The sequence below is a fragment of the Gekko japonicus genome, unplaced genomic scaffold, assembly GCF_001447785.1.
Source record: "Gekko japonicus isolate JY-2015 unplaced genomic scaffold, Gekko_japonicus_V1.1 scaffold348, whole genome shotgun sequence".
In the NCBI taxonomy this organism is placed as follows: Eukaryota; Metazoa; Chordata; class Lepidosauria; order Squamata; family Gekkonidae; genus Gekko; species Gekko japonicus.
In genome coordinates, this window is record NW_015159720.1 from 586,994 (window position 1) to 601,150 (window position 14,157).

The 14,157-nt window shown below is 44.0% G+C and overlaps 1 protein-coding gene across 4 annotated transcripts in view; it reads right to left on the reverse strand.

The window, feature by feature from the left end:
• Positions 1–14,157, reverse strand: part of BCAS3 (breast carcinoma amplified sequence 3) — an 812,136-nt gene that overhangs the window by 542,762 nt on the left and 255,217 nt on the right. The gene's annotated exons all lie outside the window — the stretch shown is intronic.

Sequence of the window (14,157 nt, forward strand, 5' to 3'; positions counted from 1 at the left end):
GCGTAGCTCGGTCGCGAGGGCGGGACGAGGGGAGCTCTGCAACTTACCTGGCTGCTTCTTGCTCTGACTGAGGGCTGCTGGGAGCAGGGGGTGGGGCTTGTTGCATGTGCCCCCCCCCCCCCCGGCTCTTTACTGCCAGAGCTCTGCTCCTGTGTGCTCCTGCAGGAAATGACCCCTGGTGACTCCTCTAGCCTTGAAACAGTGGGGGGGGGGGATGATGACAAATCAGGATTGCTGGCTATTCAATTGTAGCTCAGTTTAAACAATGGACCCTATATCTGCCGACGACAGTAGCAGCAAAATTCCTTCCCCAGTTTTTCTGGGGGGTTGGGTGATCCCGTTTTCCTTCCTATTTTCATATCCCAGACAACTTTCGTGGTGGTGGAAAGAATCAGGGATGAGACTGAATGTCAAAAGCCAACTGATTCAATTAAAATTTAATCTTACCGAGAAATTAAGCAACAGGACACTTCCCACACCAGGGCTTAGGGCTGCCAGCTCTGGGGTGGGAAATACCTGGGGACATGGAGGGGTGCAACCAGGGGCGGGGGGGGGACCTCAGGAAGGGGGAATAAAGCCACAGAATCCACCCTCCAAAGCTGCCATTCCCTCCAGGGAAACTGATCTCTGCCATCTGGAGATCAGTTGTAATCCTGGGGAATCTCCAGGCCCTGCCTGGAGGTTGGCATCCCTACTAATAATTTTTCCTTGTACTGATTTTTGTCTGTAAAAAGTTATAAATTTTCCAGTGCTGCTTTGAGTCTATTGTGTATAAACAGAATGGACGAAAACAGGATGCACGAGAGCAGCAAAAATGAAGCAAATCAACGACAGCAGCCTATGTGAGGAAAAGGGAGTGGGGGGGATGGCCGCACTATCCCTAGAAGAAAACATGGTTGCCCTTCCCTGAAAGTGTCATCTATCGAGAAGTCACCAGAGGAGTCCCATGTGGGGACCGCACTCTGACTCTGATAATGAACATATGCTTTTGACACTTCCAGCATTTTAGCTGTGCCATAGAGGACACAGTGAATGCGAGGACAAGGTGTGTAACAGTGTGAGGTCTACGCACAGCAGAACTCAGTCTGTCCTGCCCCCTTGGTCGCCCCCCCCCCCCCCCCCCGGTTTTGGATGTTGTGCTTTCATATGGCCTTCAGGTATAATCCTGAGATCTGAAACTATTTGCGCATCCTCCTCCTCCTCCTCCACGAAATTATTACACAATCCAGCATCTGCAAGAATGACATCCAACATACCCAGTGGTAAGAAAGGTACACCTGGTGGACAGGACGTGTAGATTTGAGTCCAGTAACACCTTAGAGACCAACAAGATTTTTTTTTGGGGGGAGGGGGTAAATATGCTTTCTAAGAATGCTACTGGACTTGAACCCACCTGTTCTGCTGCAGACTGACATGGCTACCCTCTGAAACTGATCAACAGAGCACTCCACTCCCCCTCCACTCTAGAAAAGCCTAGAGATACGCACAATGTGAACCTTCAGTACCAGGCTGAATGTGGCCACTGGCTACTAACCCTTAAGGGACATGGCAAGAGAGCCACTCTAGCCTTCCAGCTCTATGGTGAGCCCCATGTATGCTTTGTGTTAGCAACTGAAGGTAGAAACCTGTTCAAGTGACCAGGGCAAGTGCCGATCAAGACCACTCAGGAACTTGTCCTCCTTTGGCACCCCGCAGTGTGGGGACTCCACATGCCTTGTACAAACCACCCCAGAGAGATGAGTTGGTTCTACATCTAAGATCCAGATCTCATCTAGTCCTCACACTTGCCTTACTGACAGAGGTAGCATAATTACCAGCACTTCTTACCCTTTCTTATTGGTTGATAAATGTTCAAATAGTTAAAATAGTTTTTACTATTACATAATAGGCTTTTGATGCGACTTGATCCTTATCTCTTGTTGTTGCTTGTTTAATGCTTTTGATGTACATTGTTGTTAATGATAATTTAAGAACAAATAAAAAGCATATTAAAAAAAAAAATCAATGACCCCAATACCTAAAGCTTGGTCTTAATCACAGTTCTGGCAAAGTTTGTGTAGGGGAGAAAACAAACCTGTCACAGCCTGAAAAAGTAGTGCCTGCCTTTCAGTGGCACATGGCGGCACGATTATACTGTCCTCTCTGTTTGCACAGGCTCAAGCAAGCTCACTTGTGACAACAGACCAAGAGTCAGAATAAGCAAGAGTCGGACAGCTGAAAAGATTACACGGGTTTCTGGCCACTGGCCCGCCGTGCTATCGCCACATTTATTTGCTTGGGATTGAGCTGATGTGGGCTGCGGGCCTTTTGGTGTGTGTTTACGCTCCAGGATCAAAGGGACAAGTGTGGTTGGGCAAAGAACCAGCCCTTTATCTGTTTGCAGAGGAGGACTGCATGCCACCAGGACATGATGTGCCCCCCATGGCCTAACAGCAACAACACTCAACTTCTTTGTAGCACATTTCAGGTGCCCAAAGCACTTCACATACAGGGGGGGGGGGAGAGCCAGAAGCTAGAGCTAATTGGTCAACAGTCAACTCCGGGAAGGGCTGGGGCTTGGCCTTATAGCACAGGCTTTGCATGTAGATGGTCCCAGCGTCTAACCCCTGCAGCGTCAGTTCAAGGGACTTGGGTGGCAGGTGAAAGAAGACTGGGAGAGCTGGTGCTCGTCAGAATACACAGTGCTGAGCTAGATGGATCCACAGTCTGTCTCAGAATAAGACAGATCCCTATGTTCCTATGTCTAGGTACCCCTACCCCTATATAGCGGCATCAGGGGGAAATGGTAAAGGAAATGGGGGTACATAACCTTTCCCCTCATTCTCCGCTTTGCCTCTCCTTTAGCTGCATTTCCCCCAAACGGAGTTGTGTTCACTGTGCCCGTTGGCAGGGGGCAAAGGGGCAGGCATCCACTGCTGCTTTTTCCAAGCAAGCCTCCCCTTGCCTCTGATGTCCAGCCACGGAGGCCGAGCTTCACAGAAGTCTGCTGGCCACTGAATGCTCAGTTCCGGCCTTGAGGCCAAGAGACAGAGAACTTCTGAATCAATAAAAGCATTCCTCCAATCTGCCCTGGAACACAGAGTTCTAGTTCAGGCTTGCTTCTAAAAAGGTTTCTCGTGGGTTACACAAACAAGAAGATCCAAGTTCATTCAGCCACACCCTTTGCTTGCATCAGCTTGGAGCCAGCTTGTGACACAGGGCTTTGTGCTGGCATTTGGTTAGAATACAAATCACAGGTGAGCTTCCAGGAACGGAACGGGCAAGACGTGGTTTGAGGGCGCTTCTCGTCTTCATTTCCATAAATTCACTCCTATCTGACTGGTTCAGAGGCAGCTTCCAAGTCTGTCCATTCAGACATTGTGTCAGAATCACAGCAAGCACAAACTGTGGTTTGCAAACACACTTCATCACCACAGGTGCTGGCCAAATGTCAGCTGCGGCTTATCAATGCAGATCATGAATAGGACCGCAGGACTACTAACTCCCTGTGGTGGCAATCACATTTCTGCACAGGAACAAATGGAAGGCCGATTTTAACAGGTTACATTAGCAAAGACACAGGTCTGTGATATTTTAATTCTATGGCAAATGCATTCAATTTTTTGCTAGCTGATTTCTTCTTTTTTCTGTTGTGACCCAGCCTGAACATTTAGGATTTATTGATCAGATTCAACAGCGGGCCTCCTCCTACTCCGAGGGCTTCAGGTGGGTGAATAGCAACAACTTCCTGCCTCCAGTAAGGTAAAGGTAAAGGTTTCCCTTGCTCAAAAGCCAGTCAAATCTGACTCTAGGGTTGCGGTGCCCATCTCTGTTTCCAAGCCAAAGAGCCAGCGCTGTCCAAAGACTTCTCCGTGGTCATGTGGCCGGCATGACTAGATGCTGAAGCGCACGGAATGCCGTTGCCTTCCCACTGAAGCAGTACCTATTTATCTACTAGCAATTTCTTGCTTTTGAACTGCTAGGTTGGCAGGAGCTGGGGCCAGAGACGGGAGCTCACTCCACCATGCAGCACTCGGGTCTCGAACTGGGGAACTACCGACCTTCCAGTCTGCAGTTCAGCGTCTTAACCTCTGAGCCACCGTAGCCCTCCTGCCTCCAAGAGAACCCCAAATAAAATATCTCCATCTTTCCTGATTTAAGCTGAGATGGGTAAGGAGAAGAACGAATAAGTAAAAGCCAAAGTCGCACAACAGCTCAGCAGCTGCATGGGGCTTGCCAGCCATCTGTCTGCCAAAAATCCTGCTCACATGGATGCAAGCATCATACTGCATACATTTATTTATTTAATTCCTTCTGTATCCTCCCTTTTGCTCCCAATCAGGACCCAAAGCAGCTCACAACATTCTCCTCTCCTCCATTTTATCCTCACAACAACCCCATGAGATAGGTTAAGCTGAGACAGTGTGACTGGCCCAAGGAGTGGGGTTTCAGACCCGGGTCTGCGAGACAGCAGTCCAATGTTCTTAACCTTTCCTTTAGTTTATTAGCTCATTTGACCCAAAGTCTTAAGCATCATAACATCCACATAAGACTGTGTAACAGCAGTTAAAACAACAAGTAAAACAAAGTCCAGAGGTAAGTTGAGTGATCATCACATAATCATCACAAATCACAATCCACATGAGTAAGGGACCTTAAAATATACAGAGAATAAAAGAATAAAACCCCATAAAATTTAAAACAGAAGAAAATAGAGTATAATAAATACATATTTCCCTTAATATCTAAGATCTAGATTGATTTAGGAACTCTTTTATGACTAAAAACAGGGCACATTTCAACAGCGTTTTAGAGATCACTACTGATATATATTTTGCCACAGAATGGTTATTTTGGGATTGAAATCTGCCAGTAATAGAGCTATCACCCAGGATTCCATGGGAAGATGATATTTCAACAAGACCTGGGGGCTGTCCAATGGTGGCAGAATAATAAAAGATCGTCTAGTGTCTCTACTGCACCTGACACACAATCACATAATCGGTTCGAATATGGGATTTTCATAAATGGTCCCATTAATTCTGCAATTGGGGAAGCATTCAACCTGGCAAGTGTAAAGGCATGTCTATATCTAGGGATTGTAAGAAAACTCATGTCAGAAGGAATGATCACGGAAGGCAAAATCCTTAGTGTAAAAGTAGAGCATAAATGTCTTGCATGAGTTGAAGTGCTAATTCAATCTAAATTTGTTACCCTCGGCCTGGTCAATTTCAGTGCTTCTTGATAGTTTATATTACTAAACATTGTGGGGGAAAGAATATTCTTAACCATTGCACCACGCCAGCTGTCATAAATAAATCCTATTATCTTTCCATGGCAGCCTTGAGACACTTAACACTGAGTGTCACAGGCTTCAGATTCAAAACATCACCGCTAAAATTCTGGTAAAATTTACACACGTGGTTTAGGGAACAAGAACTTGTCAAGACACCGGTACATTTCTCACGGCTGAAGTGGGTGTAGAATGTTCTGTGCAAAGGCTGAAAAGATACCCATGCAGTACACAAACATTCCAAATGGTAGGATATCCTTGGCAATCTCAGCTGCCCATCTGGCAAAAGTGCCTGATGCCTTCAATATGTCGAGGGGCTTGACTGGATGCCCCTTGCCATAAGAATCCCAGCTGGGCTGGTTTTCAAGTGGCTGAGACATTATTTCCTCCCTTGTCAGCCTCCTCATTGTTCTAAGAGTCAATCCCAATCCCACACAAGAAGCTAGCTTCAAACTGCACATTTTAAAATAAATTAGACCACAGGTCAAAGCCACTCACAGGTAGGGATGGGCATGAAGCAGCTCATGAACCTTTATTCACGTTGAATTTTGGCTGGTTCGTGGTTCCCAGCCACAAACCTCCATGAACTTTTAAGGCAGTGCGTGAAGCTTCATGGGTAGCAAAAAGCAGGCGTTTAAACCCCTGCTTTCTCCTTCCCATGAAAGCTGCCAACACATCCCTCCAAAAGCTGCCAAAAGACTGGAAACCTGCCCCAAAAAGCCCCTTTGAAAAGCTGAGCCACATGGAGCAAACTACCACAGGGGCTGGCTGCCCAAGAAAACCCCTTTAAACAGCTGAGTCCTGGGAGCAGGCTGCCCCATGGCTCAGCTCTTTCCAATCTAAACAGCTGAGCCATGGGGCTCCCACAGCTCAGTTATTTAGATTGAAAACAGCTGAGTCGCAGGGGCAGACTGCTCCAGGGCTCAGCTGTTGAGCTTGAAACAACTGAGCAGTGGGAACAGGCTTCCCCCACGGCTCAGCTGTTTCGGGCATGAACCTCACAAACCTGGTTCGGTTTGTATGCAAGCCATCTGGGTTTGTGGGGTTCGTGGTTCAGTTCGTGGTTTGCTCATGAACTGAACCACATTTTTGTGGTTTGTGCCCATCCCTACTCACAGGTTCTCCTTTTCTTTTTTCTAAAATTTATTTTCAATTACAAATGATTTAGGGAGAAAACAACTTTACAACAACAGGATACAAAAGTCAAAATAACACATTAAATAGATTAAAAGATTAAACAGGGGATAATAGCCGATAATGAATATATTGGTTGGTAATAATCTAAAAACCTCAACATAGGAGCATAAAGGTCAAGAACAAGGACATAAACTGCCAAGTACTAAAACATTATCATTATGTCAGAAAGTTAGCATTTTCTGATATTCAACATTGTTAGGCATGATTTCATGTGAAGTAAAATATGTCAAGACTGAGAACTAGATTTCTTTAAAATCGGAGATATCTTCCCTTCATGTGTTATGTTTGTGACTTTTTGCTATTTTACCCATTATGAATTGGTCCCATATTTTCTCAAACCATAGAGACATTGATGGAACTTTGTTGGAATGCCAATTTGAGGCTAGTGCAATTTGCGCTGCTGCTAGCAGCAAGCAGACAAGGGACCACTTTGTGAGACTACATGTTCCATTTGTCCAGTGCTGCAATAAAAGGACTTCTGATTCAAAAGGTAAGTCAGCCACAGTTATATTCTTTATATGAAACACTTTTCCCCCCAATATAACTGAACATGCCTACAGGACCACCAACAATGAATAAAGGTGCCTTCAAGGCCTCACCCTTTCCAGCATAAACTGCTAATTGATTTATGCATATGATGTAATTTCTTCGGGGTGTAGTACCAGCATGTCATAATCTTCAGAAATTGGAAACATACAGGATTGATTCAGAAAAGACAAAGTAAGTTGGAGTTCAGGAAGGAGTTTCTTTCTGGTTTGATCCCATAATCTATGGGTGTTGTGTAGCAAATCATTGTCTTTTACTGATCGTGGCCTGTCTGCAGGTTTCATCCACAAAATATCCCTAATGGGATAAGACTTGACAAAGGAGGCTTCTATTTTAGAGTAGTTTTTAATTATGAGATCAAGTTCAGTAAGCATGGGGGGTATTCGTTTTTTTGAGACCACAGTGGATATTAAAGAGTTCAGCTGAACATACTGGAACCACGGGACTGATTTACTTAATTTTAATTCCAGTGCTCTTTTTTCTAGGATAGCTCCATTCTTCAACAGATCACAGAGTCGGAAGACGCCCACTTCTGGCCAATCCTGATATTGTTGATTAAGAATCTCTGGTCTAAACCAGGATTGATTCAGAAAAGACAAAGTAAGTTGGAGTTCAGGAAGGAGTTTCTTTCTGGTTTGATCCCATAATCTATGGGTGTTGTGTAGCAAATCATTGTCTTTTACTGATCGTGGCCTGTCTGCAGGTTTCATCCACAAAATATCCCTAATGGGATAAGACTTGACAAAGGAGGCTTCTATTTGAATCCAAGATTCTGATGCATCACATTGTAGCAGTCTGACAGCATCTTCTACATTAGCTGTGATATAATAGTCTATCAAATTAGGTACTTCTAAGCCCCCTAACAGGGTTGGTTTATATAAAATGGAACTCTTGAATCTGGGCTTCTTGTAATTCCATATGAATCTATTGAGTTCTTTTTGCCACTTTTGAATCTTCATACGTGAGATATAAGTTGAGAGAGTTCTAAACAGAAATAAAAATGTGGGCATTATAAAACTTATAATAAGATGTATTCTGTCTGCCCATGAAAAGCATCTAGGGTGCCAATCCAGCGACTGCTTTTTGATTTCTTCAAATAGCTTAGTATAGTTCAATTTATTGCAGTTTCAGAGGAATGTGAACCCCCAGATTTCGAGACAAGGTTGTGACACACTTATATTTGTAAGTCTTCTTGATTAAGGCTTCCGTCTGTTGCTGAAGGGCTACAGGGTATAGCACTGACTTGGTGATGCTAACATTGAGTCCAGTATATTGTTCAAAATTAAAAAGAATTATTTGTAAAAACTGTAGCAAGGAAGCCAGATTGGATATATACAGAATAATGTCATCTGCATAAAGGCACAACTTGTGTTCACAGCCATCAATCTGTACTCCCTTGATAGTCTTGCACCTCCGAATTGCTTCTGCCATCAGTTCTATAGACAAGGCAAATAATAAGGGGGGGAAAGGGCAACCTTGTCTCATTCCTCTAATGAAAGCAATTTTTTCTGATAGACCGTCATTTGCCTTGATTTTTGCTGAAGAGGCATTATAAATAATATCAATGTCTTCTAAATTTTTCTCCAAAATTCACCTTTTGAAGCAATTCTTTCAAATATGTTGTTTCTAACTAATCAAACGCCTTTTCTATGTCCAACGCTAATAATACACTCTCGTTATTTATTATATATTATTAATTATATATTATATTAAATAATTGAATTATATATTTATATTACATTAAGACAAGCTACAGCATTAGAGAATTATAATTACTATGTGAATTGTAGACAAAGTATTTCCAGAGATATGAATTATTTGGCAAAAAGTCATATGCTAAAATGTGTTTGATGACAATGCATTCTTAAACTGTTCAGTGTTTTCAATATCTTATTTAACTGGATATCTATATATACCGCTAGCACTATTGCAACTGTACAAGAGCTTTTCTTTCCAAATAGTACACTTTCTTTGGGCTACTCCAAGTTATTGTTTCTAAATTCAGCTCTTCTTTTTTCCTGCCACCTAGATAGTAATAAAAACTAGACAGGCTTTGGTGTAATCACAATAAGAAAAATAGGGCTCACCAAAGAAAATTACTCTTCTACATCTTTAACACAGTTGTATTATTATACCAAATTTCCTTATAACAAATTTCCTGTATTAACTAGCATTCATTCATTATATATGAAGTACATTTCATGAACATAAGCAAAGCCAGTAAATGATAATATGAGTACAATACAAAACAATACAAAATCTTTTTTTAACAATCTTTTTATTGGTTTTCAAAACAAACAAACAAAAAATACCATCGCTTCTTACAACAAAGAGTTTCAGCGAACAGAAGTAGTCTAGTGATGTGTTCTCATATCATATCTATCTCTCTAACCATAATTCAACCTATATTTTCCTAATTCATGAACCAGACCGTCCACCAACCCCTAATATAAGTATTATCCTACTTGCAATACCAGACTTTCTTCACTTTAATTCAAAATCAACATAGACAGCCTTCTGATCTTTCTTCTATTTACTCAGCATAGATTTCCCAAAGTTTTTAAAACAACCTAAGCAGTAATGATAACCTACTTTACCCAGTCAAATTCAGTAATTATCTGTACATTTTATATACTATATAGTCTCACCAAAATAAAAACTCAATTTTCATACTCTGTTCTATACCTCAATATTTACTACTATTATTTTATTACTACTATTATTCCATAACTTTGCATCACATTTAGATTCATAAGGAAACAAAATTATAAATACACATTCCCTTTTTCATTGTCTGTATGTTTTTACTTTTAACTTCTTACCTTAAGACAACTAAGTACTACCTAAATATTCCGTTGAATTTACAGGGTATACAGAACTTTGCTACCTATGTTTAGACATGCGAACAGTTAGACTACCCAATACTTAAACTTCCAACACAAAAACCATTGAGCATTCCCTAATTAAACAGGCAGAAGAGGTTATTTTGCCGCCAGGTACATACTGCAGCGTTGTCTTCTGTTCTTTATCTTGCCTAGAACCGTCTCTTCTTTTCTTTGTAAAAATAAGAAATGAATCATGTATCTTTTCTTTCTTGCTATCATCCTGTTCTTTCTTGGAAATCTCACGGGTTAACTGATATAGCGCAGGCTCCTCCTCATTCTCGAGTTCCGCGTCGGGGTTTTGAAGTTTCTTGATGATGTTTTTACAGGCTTCCTCCACTGCCAGTCGCACCTCATTAATCAGGAATTCTTTGAACTGTTCCAGAGTTAACTGTCCCACTTCGGTATTTTGTAAGTCTATCGCTATTATTTCCTCTGCTGGGGTTTCTTCGTTTTCCCCTACCATCGCCATTTTAGTTTCTTTTCCTCCTCTCCTTTTCGCAGCTGCAAATTGTTTCCAGAGTTGGAGATATTCTTAAAGGGTTATTCCATGAAGGTCTTCAACAGATAATAAGAGGACACAAACGGACAAACTCCTTTACCTTTGTTGCAAATCAAACTTGGAAAACAAAGTCTAAAAAGGGAGGTTGCAGCTAATGCAGGGCATGGAACCATGCCTGCTCCTCCTCTTCCTCCTGCATCAGGATGGAACGATCTCTCCCCCGCTAACTGCTGCTGTGGGGGGGACCGCACAAGTCTCCTGCACCTGGCCTCCCTCCACAAGATCCAGGAGGAGCCCAACATGACACAAAGTTGGGGGGGTCTCCAAAAGAAGCAAGAAGGGCGGGGGAACTCGGGAGGAGCCTGAGAATCACCCTAGACGTTGTCAGCTATGCTGCCATGCTGTTTATGGGCAGGAGTGCATTTGCTTGACCCGTGTACCAACTGCTGCTGCATTCCTTTGTTCCTTATTCTCTCTGACCTTGTAGGCTGCCTGTGTAGTGTCTTCCAATTAATTACCCATGGGACTAGTTTCAATTCTAACAGCCTGGGGCCCCATTATCTTGCGCGCGGGAGTCAGGCCAATTGGCCTAGGGATGGGGGGAGCAATCCTGCAAGAGGGGGATGACGGGTTATGTGTCAAGAAATGTGTCAAGAAAGTTTAATGACACTGAGCATAACTGGTCTGTTTGGGAAAAAGAGGCGGGGGCGATCAGGCTGGCCCTTGCTACCTGGAGGCACTGGTTGGAAGGGGCACGAGTCCTGTTTGAAGTATGGACTGATCACAAGAACTTGGAAATGCTTAAAACACCCCGGAGCCTCAACGCCAAACAGCTTCAGTGGGCTGATTTCTTTTCCAAGTTCCAATTTACACTCCATCATTTCCCCGGTTCTGCAAACTCTCTCGCTGACGCACTATCCCACCTCCCACAGCACGACAGCCAACGGGAAGTGATTTTAGACTCTATGTTTACGCTCTCACAGCTCAGTGGGGCGGTGACTACGTGCAGCCGTTCCAACCCCTCCTCACCTACTACACAGCTGGGACCCAATCCCCGCCCCCCTGCCTCGCCAGGCGGGACACCTTGTAACAGTAGGTTTATCTCTGCCTTCTTGGAGGGCGACAAGGTGGAGACAAGGTGGAGGTGGAGTCCGAGGGAGGGCTGGACGTCAAACCAGATGGGTGTTGGTACCGCAGCAATAAACTTTTTGTCCCAAATTCCCTACGGGGGAAGTATCGAACGCGGTGCATGGCCATGTGTAAATCCAGACCGGGCAAACCCCCGGGATTGCTGCAACCTCTCCCGACTCCGAGTCGCCCTTGGGAGGTGATCTCCATGGATTTTATTATGGATTTGCCCCCGAGTATGTCTATGTCGGTCATTTGGGTTGTCGTGGATTTATTCTCTAAGCAAGTACATTTTGTCCCGTTTACCTCTCTACCCACGACAAAAGCACTGGCGAAAGCTTTCTTGCTCCACGTGGTCCGTCTGCACATGCTTCCAGCCAAAGTTATATCCGATAGGGGGCCCCAATTCGTTTCTCGATTCTGGGGGGAGCTTATGAAGCTTATGGAAGTCGAACAAGCATTAAGCAGTGCCTATCACCCCGAGACCGACGGACAAACAGAACGCGTGAATCAAACCTTGGAGCAATATCTGCGCTGCTTCACTAACTATCAACAAGATGATTGGGTGGATCTCCTACCCCTTGCCGAGTTTTGCTATAACAATACGTGTCACACGTCTACGGGGATGTCCCCTTTTAAGGCATTGTATGGATATGACAGCCCCCCAGTGCCTTTCCTGGAGGGCCCCACAGAGTTGAGGATGAAGGAAGCCGTGCAATGGTGTCAACACCTCAAGGACTCTTGGCCGCTCCTCTGCAAGACTTTGAATGCGGCCAAGGAGGCGTATAAGACTCAGGCTGACAAGAGAAGGGTGGAGGGTTGGGCTCTGCAGCCTGGGGATTCGGTGTATGTGTCTACTAAGAACATTAAAATGTTGCGACCGAGCCGTAAACTGGGGTGGAAATATATTGGACCATTTAAAGTAAAATGGATTAATGAAGTGGCTGTGGACTTGGATCTGCCCAAGAACTTGAGCAATATCCATTCTGTGTTTCATTTCAGCCTCCTGAAACGGGCTTCAGATTCAAGCCCATGGCGCCCATCTCAGCCAGTGGGCCCCCCCCCCATCATGATCGAGGGCGAGGAACATTTTGAAATCTCAAAGATCCTGGACTCTAAACTCAAACGTGGAAAACTGTTTTACTTGGTGGAGTGGTGTGGTTTTGGACCACAGCACCAAGAATGTGTGGAAGTAGGGGATATTCGGGCCCCTAGGCTGTTGCGCAAATTTTACCGGGAGTTTCCGGATAAACCGGGAGACCTCCCGGAATGTCCGGGAGGGGCTGACTTTTGGGTGGGCAGAATGTCAGCTATGCTGCCATGATGTTTATGGGCAGGAGGGCATTTGCTTGACCAGTGTACCAACTGCTGCTGCATTCCTTCGTTCCTTATTATCTCTGACCTCGTAGGCTGCCTGTGTAGTGTCTTCCCATCAATTACCCATGGGACTACTTTCAATTCCCAGCTTCAGCTCTAATGGCCTGGGGCCCCATTCTTCCACGCGCGGGAGTCAGGCCAATTGGCCTAGGGATGGGGGGGTGCATACAAATACCCTATATCCCATTATGCTTGTAGGAAGGTAGCCATTCCTAACAGTGACGATGTTACTCCCTCTATAGCTCTGGCAATAAAGTATAACCTTATGATAAGCGTGTACTCAATTGTTTGGCTGTGGAACCTTACAGACGCCACGCCATTTCCCCGGAAGTCCTAAACAATACAAAATCTTGATGTAGTTATTCTTGACGTTGTTTTGGCTGAGCTCCTGGAATGTTTACTCTTTGAGACGTCCTGACGGAGCCGTAAAGTGTGCAAAGCAAACTGAGGAGTCCTCGTTATATGAGTTCCCAAACAGTGTTTATCACTCCTTCATTTGAAAACATGTAGTTCCAAGGAATGTAAGAGATAAAGAGAACACACTTTCCTAGGATTAAACAGCGGTTTGGTTTCGTATGTCTTTTTCAACTCTATCTCTCAGTTGGTGTTTGTCACCAATCTCTTGCCGTCAGGAATGACAATAATGTGGAACACCGCAACCTCTCTCTAATGTCTTCCCAAAGATAGTAGGTTTGGAAGCACCCCACCAAAAACACTACTTGAGAACTGAAAATAAAGACACAATATTCAGAGCAACCATGAGGTCAACCCAATTGCCCAAGAACTGCCACCATATATTTGCAAACATTGCCACCTCTTGTTCTCATTGCAAGTTGGAATATTTTGCCTTTGGTGATGTCATCTAGTTCACTACGGGATACCTGATTGGTTATGATCACTAAGGGTGCTGCACCAAAACACTCGAGAGAATCTAGTTTCAGCGCTGCTCATTTGTGTCCTGACATTTTAACATGCTGTCTTCATTCATATTCCAATAAGCTACTCTGCAAGAAGGCACTGGACAAGGTTTGCCACTGTGATGTGCAACCATCTTTTTATTCAAATACATCATTTGTCACAGGAGTTAAAATAAAGACCACCAAAGTTATCTTTTCAGGGAATACAGCATACATCCACGCCTACTATGCTACCAACAAAGAATGCTATATTGGCACACCATCAGACTCAATGCCCATTTTGAAAACTGTAGATTTCTGTGCCAATGCTAGGATACCTTATCATTCACAAGATGA